Source organism: Ctenocephalides felis, unplaced genomic scaffold (assembly GCF_003426905.1).
Source record: "Ctenocephalides felis isolate EL2017-DRISC unplaced genomic scaffold, ASM342690v1 CF-g0.4_SCAFFOLD_01886, whole genome shotgun sequence".
NCBI lineage: Eukaryota > Metazoa > Arthropoda > Insecta > Siphonaptera > Pulicidae > Ctenocephalides > Ctenocephalides felis.
In genome coordinates, this window is record NW_020538040.1 from 182,750,807 (window position 1) to 182,758,157 (window position 7,351).

Sequence of the window (7,351 nt, forward strand, 5' to 3'; positions counted from 1 at the left end):
CATACACACACACACACACACACACATACATCCATTTTTTCTAAGGTATGCCAAAATGTTCAGAAACCTCTGAAACGTAAAGATATATAAAAATGTTCATTTTCGATTTTTTTGCGATTACTATAACTTGCCCTACGGGAAGTATAACCAACTATTACCTTGATTTTTATTACGACAATGTTTGAAAATCCATAACAAATGTATTTTCTTTCATTGTTACTTTTTGTGGTCGTGAGCACTGTTGTTTAGTTTAAGAGACCTTAATGTAATTTTCGACCATACGTTATTTAATTGATTTATAAGATGATTTGTTAATTTTATTTTAGATTCAATAGTTAGTTTCTTTTACATGAGCTCTATAAAAGCTTACACTTGGGTGGAGTAAAAAGGACCAGTTAAACCTTCACCCTGGCAATAGTGTAAAGATTACATAATCGTTAATAAAAAGTTAAATCAAGCAATTTCACAAGAAAAAAAAATAGTTATTTCAACACTGCTGATAAATATTTCTGATAAAATACCAGATCAAGGTTATCTCTGTAAAAAATGCATCCATAAGATTTAAATTTTGTATTTTTGTAGCCATTATTTTGTACAATTCTTATAAATTTAAAATAAAACATTAGACCTGTTTGCCGCCTGGTCATCCCAATTTACCCCGCCTATGGGGTAAAAAGAACCAGGTTACACATTTTTTAAAAACAGCAAAAAACACATTTCTACAACGATGAATTAGCTAAGATTTTTACTGAACATAGTCAGATAAATGTTTGATTGATATGTGTTATTTGTTGTAATATAATTTGATTTTGAGTAAAAGTGTTATCACAATAGGTCATAGAACTCTTAGTTCTAGAACAAATAATTACAATTAATTTACTATCAATATTGGATTTATTTTATTTTCTATTATCTTACTCGTAACTGTTTTACTTCTTAGTAATACAGGCATAAAAACAATAAGCAGAATTTGTCATATATTTTTTGTATTCAAGGTTTGTTTTGGACGTAAGTTTTATTGTTTTTTTCATTGAACCATTTATATTTGTTAACATTTCACCTAATTTTGGAATTAACAATTCACTACTAAACACGTAGTACAATTCATGTGAAACATATTTACTAAACAATATTTAAAATCAATTTCATTCATAAATTTTTATTTGAAAACAATAACAAATAGGCCTGTAGGTTACCACATCAATAGAACTAAATTAATTTAAAAATGAAAATAAATAAAATATATATAGTGTTGAAGAAAAGCATTTTTGATTGAGTGATGAGAGCGACCTGAATCAGAAGTCCTGGGTTCGATCCCGCTTCGAGGAGCCTGATGTCAAGCAGTAGTGACATTGGTTTTCCCTTGGAATTATAGATAGCAATATGTTTCTAAGTCAGAATAGCCCTCGTCCTGCATTGCTGCATCAATAATATATTTACCCTATCACAAAAATTGTGATAATAAAAAATTATTACACAGAGATGAGACAACTGTTTGGGTTGCCAACTTTTCAAACAGTTTTTTCTACTACTTGATGTACATATTTATATTATTAGAATTTCTCCTATACTGATTTGAATAATAGCAATTTAAAAATGCTTTCATGTGTCGCATAAAAATATAAATAAACAAAATGATTGCGTAACTTTGCGAAAAATAGGCATCGAGAGCAATCCGACAAAATCCCTGACTAAGCCAAAAAATTTGTTCGATCAGCAAAGTGCATATTTATGCGTACAATTAAAAATAAGTGTTGTTGTTTGAAATAAAAAGTTCTCTGGTCAAAAATATATATATATATTAAATAAACTTTTTTATATTAACAGGAATTAAAATTAAACTAACATTACACTTGCTAACTTCTTTTAATAACCTAGCTTTATATACAGCACCCCAAAGGGTTGTCTTTTCTCTATGTGATGTAAATCTATTATTAATGCAATTTCTATATTACTAATGATTTTTTTATTATTTTCGGGTGACAGCTATTTTCACTACTGCTTGACACCAGGCTGTCCGAGGACAGTATCAAATCTGAAACTTCGGATTCAAATCCCATAGCTCTAACCACTGATCTACGTGAGTGTCTCATTTTTATTGTAAATTAGAACAAATTTTAACTTGTTCACAATTGGGCTTTTTATTTTTATTGTTTCAAAATAACTGGTTTGACTATCAAAACTTGTTGGCACAAATAAAAATTATCGTGTACGAAGTAAAACAAAAAATATAAGATTTAGATTTTTTTGTTCGACGTTGAGACATATTCTTGAATATTGATTTTCAGCCAATCGTCGAAATAAAAGAAAACAAATAAATAATAAAATATTTATTTATACGTTTCGACACAGTTGTGTGTCATTATTCAGCAACCCTTTTTGAAATTTTTTAATTTAATTTGAAATTTAATTTTTTTAAACTCTAAAAAAATTTTTTTTAGGTACTGTAAAAAAATTCAAAAAGGGTTGCTGAATGATGGCACACAACTGTGTCGAAACGTATAAATAAATATTTTATTATTTATTTGCTTTCTTTTATTTTGACGATTGACTGAAAATCAACATTCAACAAAAAATATGTATTACTAGGTGTGAGTGGCATATTACCTCAAGTCAGGTTGCACAAACTTCACGATACGAGTAAAAAATCGATTTAATCAGTAATTATCAACTTCTAAAATTGTGTTTTAATAATTTGGCTACAATATCGATGGCATCAAAACATGTCAATACAAGTGCGTAATTTATTTCAGCCTTGAATGCATTTCCAAAAATTCAAAAATTGCAACATCGATTCCATATATCGAATGAATTAAAAGAAAGTAAACCGTTAAATACTATTACTATACTATTGTATGCAAATTTCATAGCAAATCGTTAAATATTGAATAATAGACAATTGTATTATAGATGACAAATCATGGAAAAATGAAAACGGATTCTGTTGAAAATGAAAACATATTTTTTGTACTTCACTTTCCCGAAGTGAAATAAAATTTATACCTAGAACGCGGTTAGTGCAAACCGTATAATATGGAAACCGCGCTATAAGTAACCCAGAATTAGTAGAAACCACATCAATACCGCGTTATATGGAGATTAATCAACACCAAAAGGATGATAAACTAGTGGTGCATGGTAAAAACATTTCATATATGATGGATGAAAAACATTTCATATATGAATTAAAATGTCGAACTCGCAATAGTCCAGTTGCATAAATTATATTTGTAAATTATTCTATATGATCTTAACCTACAATGATGTATTATTATTTAAATGCATACGTTATTAAATTGCACTGTGTTCTATTAATTTGAATAATAAATAATTAGAACGGATTTATAGAAATAGACCAACAAGTTAAATATCTAATTTTGCTACTTTTATCAATATCAATTCTATTTTTTTTAAATCTTTCTGAGTTTTGGATTTTAAGACAGAAGAAGGAGAACAACTTTTGTCAAAACAAATTTATTTAAAAATAAAAAAAATGTAGAAAAAATTTTTTTAGGAGAGCAGAACCAAAACCTATCTAAAATATCTAATCTATCTAATCTAGAAGGTATTTTGAAAAACAAAAACATTTTTTGAAATTATATTTATATACGCTCATACAATTTCTAATTATATTAATATTAACTAAATGTGAAAAAATTTAAATTTTTCATAATCTTACTCTATGTAAGATATTGAAAAATTAATATATCGTAATTTATCTAATTATCTAATTACAGCATCGTGTCTTGTTATAATTATATTTATTATTAAATATTCTAATGGTATAATTAGATATATATTATATATTATTATATAAATATATTAACTTAATTAAAATTAGTTTCACTTAACAAAAAATAATTACAGAAAACAAGAATGATACTTAATAAATAATTAAATGAGTACTTGTAAAATTATAGAAAGTAATTAAAAAACAAAATAGATAAATGAACTAGGTTTAAGTGGAATTTTGACTTGAAGCAAAAAATAATCGACTTAATAAATAAAAATAGAAATTTAGCGATTTGGATAAATTTTTAAATTGTTTATTTCAAAAATAAAGTTTTCCCTTTCACTAAAAAGTTCTACATTGATCATTTTTTATAATTCAACCGCATTTCGTAGGCCTCTAATATTTAAAAATATTACAAAAAATATATTTTTATTATAAAATAAATATTATTATTATATTATTATTTTATTTGCTTAGTGAATTAATAATTATAAAATGCACATTCGTAGTCCCCGGATATCATGCAACCAAAATATTTTATGAATTGTTACATACCATTCAGGTTTATTTATTAATTAAATATTTATATATTATTTAATATAGAATGTATTCTTTATTTTTGTTAATTTTAAGATTATATGATTTTAATAAATTTTAAAAGTAAGTAAGTAAAAAAAATATCATAATATTTTTTATATATCATGAGCTTGTAAATTGTTATTATCATAAATAATTATAATTATGTTTTTATATGTTTTATATTTTTAATATTTGGTGGGATAAGTTAAATAAATAAAAATATATAATATAATATAATATATTAAATATTTATATAATTTTATTTTAAATCATTACGTTTGAAAATATTGAAAGCTCACTTGTATTCTTCAAAGAAACGATTTTTTTTTTCATAGGAAAAGTAGGAAAAATATATAATTTAATAATTTTAAGCTTTATTAACTATTAACTAATTTTAATTTTTTATTAAAAAAAAATAATTTTAATTTTTATTTATTTAATATTAATATTAAATTAATTAATTAATAATTTTTATTATTTAATCAACTTAATTAAATTTTACAAAAATGAAAAAATCTATTGTTTAATTATTTTTTGAATTTTTGACATTTTTTTAAAAAAAAACTTATATAAATATAAAAAAATTATAAAATTGATTAAAATTGTAGCTATAGAAAATTATTAAGAAAATTTGTTATGAAAATTTTAACTAATTTAGGGAATGAAAAAAATTCTAATATTTAATTATATTTTTTTGTTTTTATAATTCTTCCAGTTATTGTTAAAATAAATACCAGAAAAATATTATACCTAATTTGATATTCAAATCAATACCTAATTTGATATTCAAATATTTAGAGAAAAGTTGTAATGAAAATTTCGACAAAGTTTTTTGTGAACCAGAATTGCAAAGAGACCAGAAAAATGTTTAGTTAAGTTACCCTATAACTGGCGTTTATCAAATAAATTAATTTATTTCAACCCCAAACAGGTTAGGAGAGAAATTGTCTATAGATTTGATACGAAAAATAGGATTTCATTGCGAAACTACTATAATTTATTTTATTCTCATCTATTTCATTTCAATTTATCTCGACATCTTATAGTCTCCTATCAAGTACTCCGATTGTTTATTATAAAAAAGATCCTCGCACTTTGCATCCCAGACTTCGCAGTGTTTTAATTTCGGTGATCTCACAAGTAATATGGTTGGTGCTGATAAATGATTTTGTTTAAATAATAATAATCGATTATATACGAGCAAAGGTGATTATCTAATCTATCGCCATAAGCCTCCTCTCTCGACAATAATCATTTTCTGTACTCGTGACGATAGATTACGGAATATATGGAATCTAATTCGATATTAGAACTGATAATGTGACCTCTGTGACGTTCATGATACACATTGGATCATAACATTGCACAACCTCGGGAATAATAAATCGAAAATGAATTCTAGAGTCTGCCCGAGTCGGTTATTATGACAAATAGAATTATCTTAATGCCAATTAGCACTCGGAATGAAAAGAAACGCGGTCGAAATTCAATTCTAAATGTTGTGCTCCACATATTAAATTACAAAGCTTCATGATAATGGATCTATTCGTATCTTGGACTGCTTGCCATCAAGCAGTGGGTTCATTTTTTTAACAGCAATAAGAATCTAACCAGTCCTGTGAGGTGTCGTGCTAACTTCTTAAACGACTTGGCTTTTTTATAGATGGCATACCAAACGGTCAACCAATCATACAATGATTAAGAAGTCAGTCGTACAGGATCTATTACTGTCTTGGACTGCTTGACACCAAGTGGTGGTCTCATTTTCTTAACGGCGATCAGAATCTAACCAGTCCTGCTAGCGTCATGCTGACTTCTTAAACGACGTGGCTTTTTTGTGGATGACAATCCATGAAATTGTCCTATTTCTACACATTGATTAAAAAGTCGTGCTTCTAACTTGGTACAAATCTTTTCTGTGTCGGACTGCTTGACATCAAGTAATGGTCTCATTTTTTAACAGCGATCAGAATCTAACCAGTTCTGTGAGGTGTCGTGCTGACTTCTTAAACGATTTGACTTTTTTATAGATGACATCCCAAACGGTTGTCCTATCTCTACAATAATTAAGAAGTCGTGCTTCTTAGCTTGGTGCAAAATCTATTCCTGCCTCGGACTGTTGATATCAAGTAGTAGTGTCATTTCTTTAACAGCAATCAAACCAAATCAGTCCTGTGAACTTTAATGCTGACTTCTTATACGACGTGGCTTTTCCCATAAATGATCACCGAAAGAGTTGTCCTATCTCTTTGTAGTTGATCCAGGCTCTATTCTTGTCGGACTGCTTGATATCAAGCAGTAGTCTCGTTTTTTTAGAAGCAATCAGTATCTATAAAGTAATGTGAGTTTTAGAACTTCTTCTTAAACGACGTGGCTTTTTATTGATGACCACTCAAAAAGTTGGCCCGTCCTATGTAATTGGTTCAGGTTCTATACATATCTCAGATAGCTTGATATCAAGCATTTTATAGATGGCCACCCAAAGACTTCTCCTCCTCTATTGCTGTCTGGAAAGCTTGATATCAAACAGAAATCTAATTTTTTTAGAAACAATCAATATCCATCCAGTCTTGTGAGCGTTAGTGCTGACTTCTCAAACAACGTGGATATTTTATAGATGATGGCCCAAGCAGTTGTCCTATCTTTATGTATCTGGGTCAAGGTTCTATTCCTGTCTCGGACTACTTGATATCAAGCAGTAACTTCATTTTATTAGAAACAATCAGTATCTGTCCAGTCCTGTGAGCTTTAGTGCTGACTTCTTAAATGACGTGAGTTGCCCTATCACTATGTAATTGGTTAAGGTTTTATTCCAACCTCGGACAGCCTGATATCAAGCAATAGTCCCATATTTTTAACGGCAATCAGAACCTATCAAGTCTTGTAATTTGTTGTGCTGACTTCTTAAACGACGTGGCTTTTCCAACCCAAAAAGTTGTCCTATCTCTATTTTTTGGTCAAAGGTTCTATTTCTGTCTAGGACAACTTGATATCAAGCAATAATTTCATTTTTAACAGCAATCAGCACCTAACTAGCAC